The following is an 18934-nucleotide window of genomic DNA, read 5'->3' on the forward strand; positions in this document are numbered from 1 at the left end:
ATTAATAATGCAAGCAAAGGCACAAAGTATGAATAACCATATCATGGGTCCATAGGACATATAGTGGGATAAAAAAAGTAACACGCACATAGGAATACCACTTTTCGTGTCGGATACCATGCATGCTTGTCTTTCCCTTTTAGAAAAAAAAAACATTTCTTTTTCGTAGACATGGAGAATAGAACTCATATCATGTCGTGTCTTGTCATAACATATCATATCGTATCATATCATATCATATCGTATCATATCATATCGTATCATATCATATCATATCATGTCATATCGTATCATATCATGTCATATCGTATCATATCATATCATATCATATCATATCATATCACGTCGTATCATGTCATGTCATGTCATAGCACCGAACAACGTCGGCTCGCCCGCATAGCGCCGAAATACGTCGGCTTGCCCATATATCCCGCGTCCGGGCATCCCGCGTCCGGGATGATAACGCCAGCTGACCAGGTGGCAATGAACATGTATCCCTTACCCTTCCCCATATATCCCTTCCCCCACCCCATGTACATATACATATCTCATATACATATGTCATATAAGCATACGGAGAGAGCCCAAGGGAAAATCATATATCCATCGGAGTGACATAAGGTCGGAAACCTCCGATTACATTATGGAATAACCAGGGTCATCATGTCTCACCTTGAAAGAACGATAATTATAAGGCGGGACTAATAACGGAAAATAATATTAAGAGAAAACATGAAACGAAATCATGGACATCATAAACGTTAGTTCATATGCTTGAAATCTTTAGAAAATAGTATCATAACCAAGGAATAAAATTAAAGATCAAGAACCAGTTTAACACTTTCATACTCGCATTGGATTCTTAACTTAAGGCTCTTAGTCATGGGATCATTCTTATCATACTTGTCATAGACATATTTTCCTCCTTACATCATCATTATCATTATCATCATAGAAATATTCTCATTAGAATAGTTACAACACTTATCGTTTGATAACGGAGCAATAGAGAAAATTCGGGAACAGTGGGCCCACCTCGAGTCAAATGAGGTGGCGTACACAATTTACATATGTTACATTCCAAGACGTCACTTATGAGAGTTTTAAGGTAGTCGGGTCCTATTTGTGCGAGTTCTAGATGTCTAGGTAACTTTTCAACATTTTATGCAAAATATTAATTCAATTCTATTGAATGAAAAAGGGTTAATTTCAATCTCGGATTTCTAGAAAAGGAGTTGTCCCCGAGGCCCGTGTCCAAACCTACTACGTCTAAGACATGCTAAGAAAGGAAGGTGAAACTTTACATACCTTTTTCCGCTCCTTGTGCTACTCCAAATTCAAGTTGCAAATCCGCCAAAATCTACAATTTGGTCATTTTTACCAAATGTTAACTATAAGGCTTTTGGTATTTGAAGCTTGAATTAGCACTTGTCCGTCGAAATTCCGGAAAGACACCTCCCGTAAATATAACGCCCGAGAATATCAACGACAACAACACAACAATACCAACAACATCAATAATTGTCACCAAACACACTATAACGTAAATAGTCTTCTTTTCTACATAAGGCGACAACTTCCATTCTAACTTCACAATTCCAAGCTAATACCAACATTTACATATTCATTTACTAATCAAAATCATTCCAACACAATCCGGAAGTATTCCATTTCATTATACAAAATATTTGCAAAATATATACAAGAATTTCACCAAAACCATAATTCATCCGAAACCTCCAATTTCCAACAAGAATATCACCAACACATTTTTATCTTCTACATTCATGAACTACATCAACAATCCACATACTAACGACATTATTTTCCATCAATGCAAGAAGTCTACATTCGATTCACATTAACTTCTACAACTTCTTTCCAACAATTACAACTTCACAAGAATCGTCATGCTCTCATTCACATCATAAAATACATGTGAGCAACAATTAAATTATTACATAAAACTTGGTTCATATTTCATACCACACACACACACATTCGGCCACCTCTCAACACCCACAAATTCAACAAAACTCACCAAACTTCCATTTCCAATATAAATTCCATAACAACAACAACTAGAATGCTACATAAAAATTAACTAATCTTGCCTCCACAACACATGCATGCACACGTCTATACCATGCAAACCTCCCATATTTTCATGAATTCTACTCCTTTCTACATTCCATAACTTAACAAAACCTTCATATCATATAAAAAGGGGATGAATTCTTACCTTTTCCTTCAACTTCCTTACTTCACTAAAGTTGTCAACTTGCATCAAAGAGGGAGATTCTTGCTGCAACAACTATACCATGTTAAAGAGCATCCTTGAATTGGTAGAAATACATGAAGAACCAAATTTTTGGAACAAGATTTCCAATGGCTATTTTTTCCATAGCCATGGCCGAATAGGCCCTTGTGTTGTTGTCTTCTTCTCTTTTTTTTTTTTTTCCAAGTTTCTTCTTCTTTTAATTGATGAATCATGAACCTTACCCATATATTTATATATAGTTATCACAACCATGTGAGGGGCACATGCCCTCTCTAGAAATTTCTTGAAATTAAAGATGACTTATTTGTCATCAATTTTTCATTCTTTTTCTTTTTTTTTTACATGGCCAATATGGCCTTTTGGAGCTTTCATGAACCTCATGTAAAATTCCCGTTTTGCCCCTCGACTTTCCTCCATATTACCATTTTGCCCCTAACCTTCCACATTATTTCCATTGGCCATTTTGCAAATTTCTCTTTTTTACCCTTGGCCTTTCTCACTATTTCCATACCACCAATATTCATAAATAATATTCCTAACCACTCGTACATTAAAATAACTCTTGAAAATGATCTTGTCCTTAACTTGCCGCGACTTTCTCGAATTATCCGAAGGTATGAAATAAGGGACATAACATCCTCTCTTTTAGAACATTCGTCCTCGAATGTTCAACGATCTCATGGGTGTTATAATACTCCTAGGGGTCCCTCTTTAATCTTTCATTCTAAGTACGTACCCAACAACGTATATACACAATGTGTCTTTATCGCTTAGTACCCATCGCGGTCCAGTTACCCTCATGGGTACTCGTGATTCGAATTTGCTCAACTTGTTAATTCGCGACATTTCTGAATCCTTACTGCAGCTTTTCTTTATTTCCTTCTCTCCTATTTTCCGACAAAGTATACTTGTCTTTGGTTTCTTGTGTCGACGCTCGTTCCGTCCATCATTATTCCTTATTGATTCATATAATTTCGTAACATATATTCTCATAATACAATTAATGGTCCATGAACTATTTGCTAATGTCCCCGGGCTTCTCCTATTTCGTCCACAGGCGTTGCGTTTTTCTTTTCTTTCAAAAAATTGCCAGACTACCAATTGTCGCGATTACTTTTTAGGTCTAACATTATATGCTCTCCCCCCCCCCCCCCTTTTAAGGGTTCCTTATACGTCACAATCTTTGAGTATTCTCGTCTTCGATCATACTTCGTTCTTCGTGTCTCCTTTCAATTCTACGCATAACATATCGAAAACTTCTTACCATAAGTCTCTCTTTCACTTTATGTCTATATCCTTATTTGTCCCCACATTCATACTCTTTCCTTTTCAAATATCCTTGTATTCAGACTTCTCCGTTCTTAACTTGTAACAAGAATAACATCAACTTATTTTATAACACTTGCACTATTTACTCTTGCTATCACTCGACTTCGATACTCTTTACATCGATTAATATCTCCCATCCGTAGCACCGGGGCCGCTGGGCACACACGCTCACCGATACATTCACATGTAGAATATCGTACGCCTTCATATATACATATATATAATTACTATTGACTAGCCCGCAAAATACCTCTAGACGCCATTCAAGCCCGTCCAACTCCAAAGCCGTGGCGTACTTTCGTCTTTTCTCTAGTCCGGTCCGCGTGCTATGTGGCCTTTTGTGGTCTCCAACCGTCTCGTGTATTCTAATTCCACTTAGGCTATTCTAGTTTTTCATTTGTCTTTTGCAACCCAATCTTTGGAATTTCTTGCATACTTCCCAGGGGGTCACCCATCCTGAAATTGCTCCCACCTGAGCACGCTTAACCTCAAAACTTTGGTGGAATTTAGGGCCTTAATGCTTCTATAATCGCGTCCACTTCCTCGTATGACCTTTACTACATGAGTTGAGGTTAGTCGAGGCCTTACAGATTTCGGGACGCCCTCGTAACACGTCTTTTCTTCTACAATTACCATTTTACCCTTTTCGACCCTCAGTGTTCACCTTTCACTTCCGTGCGTAACTACCTTTCGTCCTAGGTTCCCAGATTCCTGATGGTAACAGATATACCTTCATTGCCACTAATTCATAAATGTCCGGATATCAGTCCGTTCGAATTCCTACTCACCGCTTTTACATAATAATCTGTAGCAAAATTGATTGTCAACTTCCTGAATCCTCCATCGGACCTTGTTCCTCTTATACCATCCCCGCGTACATAGCAAATAGCAATAATGCCTTACGAACATACGGCTATATCACGTTACGCCATCAGAATCGCCAATTTCGGTAACGAGTCAAATGTATCAATACTTACCATAGTGAGCTTTTTCATATTATCCTTCGCCTCTTTCCGTCGTATGTAAGCCTTATATAAGAAATTTCATTTCCTATGACTTGGCTCTATCGCACGATCGTGACGAAAGAAGGTCAACAATCCCTAGATGCCACAACGTAGCCTCACTCGTTTATCAACGTGGCGCGCTTCACACCGTAAACGGACTGCCGGACACGACTTTTGCGGACAACCCTAGGACGGACACCTTTCTCGATACCACTTTGTCACACCTAACCTTATTAAGGTGTGATGGGCACCGACCCTTACTTAGGGCCGAGCGAACCCTCAGACTCTTACCGCATACAAAATCACGCGATGTTATATCCCGTATTTCATACCTTCGGATAATTCGAGAAAGTCGCGGCAAGTTAAGGACAAGATCATTTTCAAGAGTTATTGTACGAGTGGTTATGAATATTATTTATAAATATTGGTGGTATGGAAATAGTGAGAAAGGCCAAGGGTAAAAAGAGAAATTTGCAAAATGGCCAATGGAAATAATGTGGAAGGTTAGGGGCAAAATGATAATATGGAGGAAAGTCGAGGGGCAAAACGAGAATTTTACATGAGGTTCATGAAAGCTCCAAAAGGCCATATTGGCCATGTAAAAAAAAAAAGAAAAAGAATGAAAAATTGATGACAAATAAGTCATCTTTAATTTCAAGAAATTTCTAGAGAGGGCATGTGCCCCTCACATGGTTGTGATAACTATATATAAATATATGGGTAAGGTTCATGATTCATCAATTAAAAGAAGAAGAAACTTGGAAAAAAAAAAAAAGAGAAGAAGACAACAACACGAGGCCTATTCGGCCATGGCTATGGAAAAAATAGCCATTGGAAATCTTGTTCCAAAAATTTGGTTCTTCATGTATTTCTACCAATTCAAGGATGCTCTTTAACATGGTATAGTTGTTGAAGCAAGAATCTCCCTCTTTGATGCAAGTTGACAACTTTAGTGAAGTAAGGAAGTTGAAGGAAAAGGTAAGAATTCATCCCCTTTTTATATGATATGAAGGTTTTGTTATGTTATGGAATGTAGAAAGGAGTAGAATTCATGAAAATATGGGAGGTTTGCATGGTATAGACGTGTGCATGCATGTGTTGTGGAGGCAAGATTAGTTAATTTTTATGTAGCATTCTAGTTGTTGTTGTTATGGAATTTATATTGGAAATGGAAGTTTGGTGAGTTTTGTTGAATTTGTGGGTGTTGAGAGGTGGCCGAATGTGTGTGTGTGTGGTATGAAATATGAACCAAGTTTTATGTAATAATTTAATTGTTGCTCACATGTATTTTATGATGTGAATGAGAGCATGACGATTCTTGTGAAGTTGTAATTGTTGGAAAGAAGTTGTAGAAGTTAATGTGAATCGAATGTAGACTTCTTGCATTGATGGAAAATAATGTCGTTAGTATGTGGATTGTTGATGTAGTTCATGAATGTAGAAGATAAAAATGTGTTGGTGATATTCTTGTTGGAAATTGGAGGTTTCGGATGAATTATGGTTTCGGTGAAATTCTTGTATATATTTTGCAAATATTTTGTATAATGAAATGGAATACTTCCGGATTGTGTTGGAATGATTTTGATTAGTAAATGAATATGTAAATGTTGGTATTAGCTTGGAATTGTGAAGTTAGAATGGAAGTTGTCGCCTTATGTAGAAAAGAAGACTATTTACGTTATAGTGTGTTTGGTGACAATTATTGATGTTGTTGGTATTGTTGTGTTGTTGTCGTTGATATTCTCGGGGCGTTATATTTACAGGGGAGGTGCTGCCGGAATTTCGGCAGACAAGTGCTAATTCAAGCTTCAAATACCAAAAGCCTTATAGTTAACATTTGGTAAAAATGACCAAATTGTAGATTTTGGCGGATTTGCAACTTGAATTTGGAGTAGCACAAGGAGCGGAAAAAAGGTATGTAAGGTTTCACCTTCCTTTCTTGGCATGTCTTAGACGTAGTAGGTTTGGACACGGGCCTCGGGGACAACTCTTTTCTAGAAATCCGAGATTGAAATTAACTCTTTTTTCATTCAATAGAATTGAATTAATATTTTGCATAAAATGTTGAAAAGTTACCTAGACATCTAGAACTCGCACAAATAGGACCGACTACCTTAAAACTCTCATAAGTGACGTCTTGGAATGTAACATATGTAAATTGTGTACGCCACCTCATTTGACTCGAGGTGGGCCCACTTGTTCCCGAATTTTCTCTATTGCTCCGTTATCAAACGATAAGTGTTGTAACTATTCTAATGAGAATATTTCTATGATGATAATGATAATGATGATGTAAGGAGGAAAATATGTCTATGACAAGTATGATAAGAATGATCCCATGACTAAGAGCCTTAAGTTAAGAATCCAATGCGAGTATGAAAGTGTTAAACTAGTTCTTGATCTTTAATTTTATTCCTTGGTTATGATACTATTTTCTAAAGATTTCAAGCATATGAACTAACGTTTATGATGTCCATGATTTCGTTTCATGTTTTCTCTTAATATTATTTTCCGTTATTAGTCCCGCCTTATAATTATCGTTCTTTCAAGGTGAGACATGATGACCCTGGTTATTCCATAATGTAATCGGAGGTTTCCGACCTTATGTCACTCCGATGGATATATGATTTTCCCTTGGGCTCTCTGCTTATATGACATATGTATATGAGATATGTATATGTACATGGGGTGGGGGAAGGGATATATGGGGAAGGGTGGGGATACATGTTCATTGCCACCGGTCAAATGGCGTTATCATCCCGGACGCGGGATGCCGGACACGGGATATGGGCAAGCCGACGTATTTCGCGCTATGCGGGCGAGCCGACGTTGTTCGGTGCTATGACATGACATGACATGATACGACGTGATATGATATGATATGATATGATACGATATGACATGATATGATACGATATGACATGATATGATATGATATGATACAATATGATATGATACGATATGATATGATATGATATGATACGATATGATATGTTATGACAAGACACGACATGATATGAGTTCTATTCTCCATGTCTACGAAAAAGAAATGTTTTTTTTTTTTCTAAAAAGGAAAGACAAGATGCATGGTATCCCGGCTGAAAAGGGTATTCTATCTGGGTTACTTTTTTTATCCCACTATATGTCCTATGGACCCATGATATGGTTATTCATACTTTGTGCCTTTGCTTGCATTATTAATTTCCATGCCTTACATACTCGGTACATTATTTGTACTGACCCCCTCTTCTTCGGGGGCTGCGTTTCATGCCGCGCAGGTACTCCCAGATGATTAGCAGCCATGATAAAGGATGCTCCAGTTGGATTGGCAGCTCCATTTGCTCCTGGAGTGTTGCCGAGTCAGAGTTTGTGTGATATGTCTTCTGGATGGATGTTAGAGACTTTGCAGACAGCGTCATGGGTACTAGTTGTCAGTCTGTATGCAGCTCCATCAGCTGATATGTCGGTCTATGTTACGTAATGAAATCTTGTATAATTATACGAGAAAAGAGATTGCTGAAAATTTTGCTATGTATTTTATCTTATTTGATTAAAAAAAAAAACAAAAAAAAATTGGCGTGATTTTGTATTCGGTAAGAGTTTGAGGGTTCGCTCGGCCCTAAGTAAGGGTCGGGTGCCCATCACACCTTAATAAGGTTAGGGTGTGACACTTATGTTCTGGTCTCTACCTACTCCAACCAATTTGTCGCAGTAAGCCCTTAAGTGTGTATGAGGATCGCCAGTTCCATTGAAAGTATCGAATTTCGGCGGTTTGTAGCCTACAGGTAAGTCAACATCAGGCTGAACACACAGGTCCTCGTATTCTACACTCTTAGTTCCTCTAGCAACTTGAAGGTTTCTCATTGCTTCTTTGAGACTATGGATCTCTTTTAGCAACATATCGTCTACCCTTGCTTTTGCCTCTTTCTCTATTTCCTCGTATTAATCTACTTGAGTGGAACTTTGGCCCCATTCTTGGATTGGTATATGCTTGTGTTTCCGCTGCATATACTGGAGGAACATATTGTGCGTTAGGAGTGACAAAATATGCTCCCTGTATATGCTGGGTTGGATAAGTTTGGACAGTGGGGGTGTTTTGGACTGGAGGTGGTGTGTTATAAGTGGTGTTTGTAGGTAGTTGGTTTGGTGGGTTTAGAGGAGTAGTTGTAGGTGGCGGATGAGTGTTGGTAGGTAACGGAATATAAGGAGTGTGAACTTGTGATTGATTTGGTGGGTTGACGGGCGGTGGATTAGGAGTAACGTAGGTATTGTAAGTAGGTGGTTGATTTTGTGGAGGAGTACAGGTAATGTGGGTGGGTGGTTGGCTTTGGAGAGGGGTATAGGCGGATGATGGATTTAGTGGAGGAAAGTTGTTGTTAGTGGGTGCATTATTTTGGGGAGGAAAGTGTTCAGGGACTGGAGATTCAAGTGATGGAAAACGAGGTGGGTTTGGTGCGACAGTTCTAGGTTCAGGAGGTGGACTTTGGAGTGTGACGGATAAGTTGGTTAGGTCCCTAACCCGATTTAGTTCGCTACGTAGGTCCTCAATCTCTTGAGTCAGACGGGCGATATGTTCGTCATGTTGCATAGTATTTCTATGTTCAGAAGTCTCGGGAGGATCGCTAGAGATCATAATGTTTTCTAAACCAGTTGAAACGGATGCAAATTTGGATCGGTCATGATAATTTTTTCCTTGCACAACCCAAGTACGTCGAGGTAGTGATGACGTCTTCGACCTTGTGAGGTAAGGGTGGTCGGCCAGCTCGAGTGTCAACACGAATCAACTCTTTTGGGAATAAAAATAAAATAAAGAAAGGAAACATGAACAATGCAATGATGTTAGTTTTATGATCACATAAATTCAAGCAAGTTATGTAGTAAATAAGTTACCAAGTAAAGTCAAACATGCCGTCACACGAATATATCACACAATAACGCGTCCTAATATGCATGTGACCTATTTGTGCCAGAGGTAGGCCTAATGTTTGTTTGAAGGGTAAAGTGTGCCATAATATGTCATCTCATTGCTTTTGATTAATTAAACCAATTTTATTTCCCAAAATAAAGTACAAAAGTAATGTAATATTATTACATATCAAACGAGTACATAAAACGTTCCCTAGTCTAAATAAAGTAAACACAATTTCCTATGTCTAATTTCTAGCTCCAGTTTGTGGTGTCCTTGATCTCCGTCACTTGTTGTACTCCAATGCAAATCCATACCTGCCATAAAAATGTTAGTTAATCCCTCCCTCCTAAAGTTTAATTAATTAAAGCAAATAGTCAATATTGAGGCACAGTTACCCTTCAAACATGCACATAAAGTATGATTCAGTGTCACTTGGGGTCGTGGACCCACTTGGACGTTTGGGTAAGTCATCTAATGGATTTAATATGCCAAGGGTATTAAATCTCCTAGGTTATGAAATGTATGCCCTAATAAGAGGGATTGGTTTAGCTCTATCTTAGGATGACTAAGAGTTGGCTTCCTATGACACAAGGTTCCCCCAAGTGGACAACTTGGGAGTGGAAAAATCGTATTTGTCCCCGCCCGCCGATCGACTAAATTCACAAGATCAATCCGACTAAAAGGTGTTTTAGTAGTGCACGGCCGCGAACCGCGAAACCGTTTAAAGTGTGTAAATTTGTGTGAATTTTCCAGAACTGGAGGAAGATGATACGGAATGACAGTTTATCAATACAGTAACATTCAAACAGTTTATATCAAACAAGCAATTAATAGCACGTAAAAAACAGTCAATAACAATTAAAATAAACACACAAAGCCTAATTAAAAACTAAGTCTGTTATGGTTAGAACCTAGATAAGTCCCCGGTAAAAATCGCCAAAAATTTGTTATACCCTATTTTAACCGGGGTCAAAATAGTTTACAACATCCCGGTAATTCCGGGGTTATTTAAAGTTAAGGAGTCGCCACCTAATTATTTATGGTGAATTAGGGCACCTAAGGTTAATTAAAGTAATTATCTAAAGTTGATTTGTTTTAAAATCTACGAAACTAAAAAGATCTAGGTAAGGGTTCAACTAACCTAGAGGGAAGGTATTAGGCATCCTCAAAGTTCCATTAATAATGGTTAATCTGTAGGACTTATAGTTAATTAGGCTAAGTTTAAATATTTTTTAATATTTGGAAAATAGTTTATAAATGTTACTAAGGTTTTAGATAAAAATATAGTAATGTTATTCAAAAATAAGATTTGTAAAAATAAGAAAATTTGCCTATGAATAATAGCCCTTTAAAAGATGATTTGATAAATGTGATCTTTAGATAAAAATGATATTATACGAATATGATGGTGTAGAAATGCCTAGACTTATATTCTTAAATGAAAAGGGCATAAGTTTCTTTCTATTTTTATCATTCTTTATTTAGCCAATTTCGGCTAAAAATATGTATAATCGGATAAATCTTGAAAATGTTTATAGAATATAATCGGATTCATATTTTGTGTATTAGCGACGTTTTTGGAAATTCCTAAGATGGTAAGAATGAAAAATGATTCCTTTAATCCAAAATATATAGGCATATTATTTGAAAATCAATTACTCAAATAAATGTTATAGATATTATAGATAGTTTGGAATATAAATAGAAATAAACGTAATTAGTGGGATTAACTACCCATTATACTAACACTAAGCCGCTAGTTCTATTAAGGTTCATTCTAGCTAAGAAACCCAAAACAAAGTAAAATGTTAATTGTATAAGACAAGTTAAGCACACAAAGTAAAATAAAAGAGGGAGGAAACATAATTAAATGGGCTCAGCCCATTTACAAAACTGCTGCTACAGTTGCTTGCTGTTGGGCTTCGGCCCAGCAGCCTTAATATGTTGCTGCGACTATTCACCGCCTGTTGGGCTTCAGCCCAGATTTTTTGCCCTCTTATGTGAGTGACGGGGGAAATGGCTTACATGGAGGAAGTCATGTTGGGCTTTTGGCCCAACGCCAAAATGCGGAGAAGATAAGTCGAGGGACTCGTATGCGATAGTCATGCACAAAAATGAGAGAAAAGAGGTTAGTATGCAATCAATGAATAAGGTTAAACATGTATAATGTAAGTTCGAGACAAACCAATAGATCATGTATACATTGTGCATATCTAGGTATATCTCATGTATACATACATATATTTCATATAGCATATGGTGCACACGTATGTATTATCGGACCTTATATGTTATTTACTTGTTTAATCCTATATACTACATACCTAAGATGCACACACCACGATGTATATATCAAGTGTATATCGAATGTATATTCGGTTCTGGACAGGTTCTAAGTCCTGGATACTTAGCCTAATTATCCAAACTACAGTAGGCATCTTTCAAATTCATTCGAACACCCACTATGGCATTCCACTATAACTTATATATTAGCAACATATTCTGATCTCGTTTGGGAATACAGTCATCATAGACAGGACTGCTTTAAGTGTAGATAAGTCAACATTTTAGCTAAATCACCTTTTAAAGCTCGGTTGTCAATAGACTGTATTTTTATGATGGACAGCATCCAAACATATATGAAACCAGTATTTCAAACTACCTTAAACATGATCCAACATAAAGGCAAACCGCTAAACAGCTAACGTAAGATTGTACCATTAAATACTAACCCCTGTACTAAACAAGAAACCAAAATGAACAAACCAGAGTTGAAGCATGCATAAGGAAATAATAAAACAAGAAAACCAAAAGGAAGATGAAGATTATGGGAGCACATTCTTGACTACATATTCTCGAATATTTCAAATCAAACAGTCTTCTAAGGTTCCGATCAGATTTATATATAGCTAATGCTGACCAGTGCCTAGTAAAGCGCGAAACTTAGTGCATATTAACGATCTACCAAGGCGCGAGCGAGGATCAATTCTTGAGTTATGTTTAATCAGGCTTGCACATCATGGCTACTTGGCATTTTAGGCTTCTTCAAAGGAACAAATTGATGATCGCTGAAGTCTTAAATAACATCTTAATCATATTGATATAGTTTGATACCAGCTAGCCCACATTTTAATTAAGAATCGTATACAAGGAGCTATTCCAAACTACATTAAGATCACTTCCCATCAGTCTTTAAAGATTTCACACTTTCTGTTAATAGATTTTGAAAACTCAAACTTAATCTCCTATATTACTGAAATCAATCAAGATTGGCCAAACGAGCATAAACTTTAACCATACAAGTGTAACAATCGGTTTCGGTTTAAATCATACAAATTCTGGTGTTAGAGCAAGAGAGTGAACCAGAATGAAACAAACAGGGACTAGATCACACTGAAGCTACATCATAGACTTAAACTAGGATAATGCAGGCTATAAGTATAGGACAAACTAACATTAACCAAGAGCATTCAAGCACGTCGTCGAACTAGACTAGAGCATAATGAGAGCAAACCCGACCCTGACAAACAATCAAATGAAACGTAACTACATCATATGAGCATTTAAATACACCTTAACGACAATTAAAACTAACAATAAAGGCGAGCGCATAAATGCGCTATATACTAAGCCGAAATCAAAAACTAGCTAAAAGAAGGATTGTTTACCTCTTTCGAGCGCAGCGAACTGAGGCTTCGAGTCTCGAATCTACACTCGGCCGCGACGAAAGTAACTAAAGTTTCAGCGCGGGGAATGAAAATAGACTAATATATGGCTGTTTTTAGAATGGGAGTATATTTCCGACGATAATTTCCAATTGCAAAATCTTGTATTTTTTCAAAAGGTTTTCTGATTTAAAAAGAAAATCAAGACCCGAATAAAAGAAACCTAAGACTTGATCCTCCCCCCAAAAAACCCCTCTTCGGCTAAGACTTAAGGATGTATTTATAGGTAAAATATGACTAGGGTTTTGCTCGTTTTGGGCGGGATCTTTGAAATCTAAATTCAAAATTGAGTCCAAGTTTTTTGCTAATCCGAACGTTGGGCTTCAATCACGTGATTTGCTTCGGATTTATGCCCGAAGTGGACCGAATTCCTCTGATCTTTGAGGATTTCGTGTGTTTTGGAGCTTAAAAAAAAAGATCTCTTTCTCTGTCAACGACAGAAAATTCGGGTAAAGCAACATAGGGACGTTTTTTGTGTGGAAATGGAAAGGCAAAAATCTGTGAAGGTGAAAGGGGGGTTGTATTGTGGCTGAAAATGGATGAGGGAGAGAGGAAGATGACAGAGATGAGAGAAAGAGACGAAGGAGAGAGAGGGGCTGCGGCTGAAGAGGGAGAAAGAGAAGGGGATTAGGTTTTTTTTGTTAAATTTCGTTTGGGCTAGGTCGGGTAAAAACGATGGATGGGTACAGTGACGAATTGGGGACAGTCGATGATTTCGGTTAATCCGAAAAATGTAGGGGTTGAATTAATGAATATTGTGTTAGTATTTTGGGCCATTAATTTGGCTAAAAAATATTGGTCCTTCCTCCTCTATTTAAATATTCCTGGGCTTTTAACTCAATAACTAATACAATATTTATTATGCGAGGACAAATAGTAATTAGTGTATATAAGTAAAATTAATTTAACGAGTACTAATCCTAAAACGAAATGATGATGAGCCATTTAAAATCGTGATAAAGTAATACTCGTAACATTGATAGTAAAACTAATGAAAATGAAAGTAAGGATATTAATAGCGATGTAGGAATAAAAATAGTAGCGAAAATAAAATATTTAAATTTAATTAATTTAAAAGCCCAAGGAAATAAATTGGAATAAAGGAGGGACAAAATTGGGTGTCAACACCCATCAGGTATAAATTCTAGGTTTTGCCTATAAGGTAGAAGTTCAGGATATTTCAAGAAAGTGAACCTGCTCAATTGACCATAAGTTCTGCCTTATAGGCAAAAGCTAGAATTTATGCCCTATGAGCAACTATAGTTTTGCCTAGCAAATTTTCTAAAGCGATTCAATTTTTTTTTTTATTATTTTTTATTTTTTTAAAAACAAATATGTTAAGCGGAGCCTAAAAATCAAGATCACCTCTTATGGAGACCATTTTTGAGCTTAACCCTGCTAGTACTAATAGGCCTCAAGCAGTTGTAACTCTTTTTTAGAATCTTTCTGGAGCTTTTTGTGGTTACTGAATATCAAAAACAAATTTAAATATTTTCTTATAATGTCTTACCTATAAATGCATGTGTTTCTAAGGCAGCTAAGTGGATGAAGAAGTTAGTGAACCCCAATTTGTGTCCCATGAACTATTGAATTGGGGACATGGTCATGGTGAAGTTTAATCCTCGCATGATTGGAAGATTGAGGTTATCATTGACTACAAAGCTAGGCGAAAATAAGGACAAAAGCCGCTCGTATGTTCCTCATCCACTAGAACGGGCAGCGTCCGAGGAGGCCACATGGGAATGGTATAAAGAATTGTGTCAATTCAAAGACAAGATTTGAGAGTTTATCTAACAACATTGCACCGTGATCGTCACAACATCAGGGTGAGAGAGTGTGATGACCCGCCACATCATCATTCCACCTAGGTGCCGCTTGACATACATCTTTGTGACGTGGGATGCTTAAATTGTTATGAACAATGAGAATTATAGCAATGGTAACGAAAAATAAGAACAAACAATCTTAACGTGAAAACCTTTGAAGGAAGAGAACTACGATCGTGACCAACTCTTATTAATCTCAATAAAAAATGTATTTATATGATACATAATTATGATGGAAAGCCATGTATATATATAGGTTGCAAAAGAACCTAAATCCAGTTGATCAGGCCTATAAACATAACAATTCTCCCACTTAGAACTGATCCATCTTCCGCATCGATCATCGTAGAGTTGGTGACTTCAGCTAACTCCTGGTTATCTAGGCCAAGAGAAGCCGAGCATGTCTCCAACTTCTCAATAGTGACTGATTTAGTTAACATAACTGCCAGGATTCTCATCAGTGTGAATCTTATCCATCTTGAATGTCTTCCTCCAAAAGTGAGTAAATGAAGTGATGAATGACACGCAAAGTTCTTTGCCAGATGAATGACACTTTGATTGTTCTTTGTGTGTAGCCTGTATTCCACTCTTTCTTGCCCAAGTTCATTCAATAAGCCTTTTAACCAATTCATCTACTTACATGCTTCCATTGCAACAATATATTCTGGTAGACAAGGAAGTGACCTCTTGTTGTCTTGAGATCCAACTGATTACTTAACTTCCAAGAGTAAACACATAGCATGTAAAACTCTTCCTGCCATCAACATTTCTAACCATATATGAGTACAAAACCTTATAGCCTGATTCTAGCACCTATGTATAGCAAATACCTCTTCTTCGTTTCTAATGTTACATCTCGTCTCCCACAAAAAGCTAGCATGTCCCGTACCTTGTCATATATGCTCGTAAAATAATGGTGTCTTTACGTTAATAGAAGGTGCAAGCCATGATGAGGATTTGTCCAGGGGTTAAAACTCTTATTAGAAGTGTGGTTTCATATAAACAAGGTTTTAAGTTCATGTACAATAAGAATTGGAAGGACTAGAGGTTAATCGAATCGATGACGGAACAAATGCACTGGACAGTGCAACTCGACGAGATGGTTGATGAACCGTTGACTGATCGATGGTCCGTCATTCCGTAGCGTCGAGTAGCCCTCTGAGAATCAGAGGCTGCCGCTAATCGACAGTTGCAAGTCAACGGACCGTTGAGCAGTCGACGGTATTGTCGAGCTTGCCGTCGACTGTGAGGCGGTGGAAATTTGTCCACTTACTATAAATAGAGGGACCGCGACTTGGGATCAAATTTTCTCCAAAATCCATATTTCTCTAGAATTTTCAAGTCCTCTCACTATCCTAAATTCATCCATTAACATCCTAAGCAATTTTAAGAGAAGATCAAGCCTAAAACCTTTAACTAGGTCATGGAGGGAGCTTGTTCTTACTTCTAATTGAAGTTGTGGTGGATAGCCTTAGAGTAAATTGTGTGAGGTGAAGTTCTTCAAGTTATAAGGTATAATTTTCACTTTATTTCTTATTTTGGGTTGATGTAAAGGCTTAACAAGTTCCAAATGTGAAAATAGTTGTGAAGGAAGGATCATAAAGTATGGTGTCAAGTTGTTGGCTATGGATGGAATTTCCTTAACCCCAAAGAGTCTCAAAGATACGTTATATGCATTGGTATACATGAATAATTAGGCTTAACTAAGGTTATATATGGCCATGTAGGGCAAGGGACGAGCGGCCTTCAGAATAAGAAATTCCTTCTAATAGCGGATCGACGAATAAAGGTATGTAAGGTTTTCGTTTTCATTATTTGTTTGGCACGAATCCAACTGTACCTACTAACGAACATTCCATAAAGAGATTACTCCATTCCTATGACTTGTTCTTCAAATTTTAACGCCTTAATTACCGCATTGATTCTTGAGATATTATTATATTTATTGTCATTAAGTTATTCCTTCAGTTCGATACGAGTTTTTATAATTCATTCGGAGGTTACTGACCTTACGCCACGTAGATGTGCATACCACTGCAGTGGGCATGTTATGATGATAACCTGGACGCGGGATGGCCCGGACGCTGGATGATGATATGACGATGGTACGATGAAGATGCTATTGTATGTATATAATTGCATATGTTTTTGAACTCATGCATTGCATATTGTACGTTCTCAGATGGCTCGGCTTACTTCTATCATGTTCATACTTATGTCTTACTTATGATATTGTTTCCTGCCTTACATACTTAGTACTTTTATCCGTACTGAAGTCCTATCCTACGGGACGCTGCATTTCGTGCTACATGTCCTGATAGATTCACTGAGGGGCAGCCACAGTAGGACGTCTAGCTTCAGCGGGTGTCAGCAAGTGCCATTACTCCGGACTTGCTATATTTGATATACTTATGTGGTCATGATATATGTGCATATGCTATAGGTACGTCGGGGCCTTGTCCCGACCTTTACGCTTTTGTATGTATACTCTTAGAGGCTCATAGACATAGTGAAATATGTACATATTACGTTTTTCCTTGTTGGCTATGGTATGATTTGATACTCTTCTGATAGCCTTGCCGGCTTTATGATGCTCATGATGTTATAGCGGCCTGGTCGGCTTGCTTGTACATAGATATGTATATGTATGTGTGTGTGTACATGTTGGATCATTGTATATCTCTCTATTTGGGCCTTTTCTGCGTGCAGGTGTGCTTTAAGTCATATTATATTGAATAACAGTTATATAAGCAACATGGTAACGGCTACACCAGGTGGTATTCGACGTGTAGGTTGTTGCCCCTCGTCGGGGTGTGACAACTAACATGTATCTCAAAATCCACTTCACGGCATTCAAGTGTTCTAGACCAAGATTTGACATGAATCTGCTCACAACTCCCACTGTATGGGAAATATCCGATCTTGTACATACAATAGCATACATGAGACTGCACATAGCTAATGCATACAATACTTTCTCCATTCAGTGTTTTCTCTATCTGATTTCGGACTAAGTTGCTTCGAGATGTTCTTAAAGTGATCTGCTAAAGGAGTTTTCACCGGCTTGACATTCTCCATGCTAAACCTCTTCAATACCTTTTCAATGTACTCCTTTTGACTCAGCTTCAACAGCTTATTGCTTCTATTTCTTTCGACTTACCGCAGTTGATCAGGCCCACAAACATAACATACATAAGAAGAAGGATAGCACTTATGCGAAGATTCTAGAGAAATATGGAGATTTCTCTTGGAAGACTTTAGAACTTTATGGATTTGTTAGAAGTGCTCGCAACTTTCTAGCCTTGTAGAGAATTTTGGAGATAGCCCTTACCGTGTAAATATGATGGACTTGTATAAGACCTAATATTTATACACTAGCCTTAACCGACTAGTATATATAAGGGGTCTTACATTTGTAGCTCATCAAGCAAACAATTTAAGTTCTCTCTAATACAAAGTTTCATTTGGCAATTCTCTTGTGTTCTTTCTATCATTCCCGTAGCAATTCCTAGCGTCTTAGGCTGTCTTACATAGCAAGATCATGAGTATATTTTGTAAGAATGTGAGCGAATTGCCAAATGCCGTTTGTGCGCTTAGTTGAAGACTAAGGACGTGACAATCAAATCTGAAGGCTTAAGAGCAACACTATGAAGCCTTCGACTTCTATAGTAGCAAAATGCTGTGATGTACCGTATTCGATCCCCCTGATAAGCCATGCTACCTTGTGTTTTGGCATTTTGATGATTTGTCAAAACTACTCAAGGAACCAGTTACGATGATAGAAAGACCAGATCTCCTGAAGTGTCGTACAGTCAACTCTACAATTGTAAAGTTGATGTCATTGTAGCAGTACAACAGAG

The 18934-nt window shown here is 37.6% G+C and overlaps 1 long non-coding RNA gene across 2 annotated transcripts in view; it reads left to right on the forward strand.

Moving 5' to 3' along the window:
• LOC132056672 (uncharacterized) overlaps window positions 1-17647 on the forward strand; it is a 28100-nt gene extending 10453 nt beyond the window's left edge. The window contains exons 2-3 of one of the 2 annotated variants that reach the window (XR_009414887.1): window positions 14782-16863; window positions 17097-17647. This is a non-coding gene — a long non-coding RNA (uncharacterized LOC132056672). The remainder of the gene's footprint in view (window positions 1-14781; window positions 16864-17096) is intronic. The other variant, XR_009414888.1, reaches the window with a different exon arrangement.
• Window positions 17648-18934: the final 1287 nt, after the last annotated feature.

This window comes from Lycium ferocissimum, chromosome 5, assembly GCF_029784015.1.
Source record: "Lycium ferocissimum isolate CSIRO_LF1 chromosome 5, AGI_CSIRO_Lferr_CH_V1, whole genome shotgun sequence".
Taxonomy (NCBI): Eukaryota; Viridiplantae; Streptophyta; class Magnoliopsida; order Solanales; family Solanaceae; genus Lycium; species Lycium ferocissimum.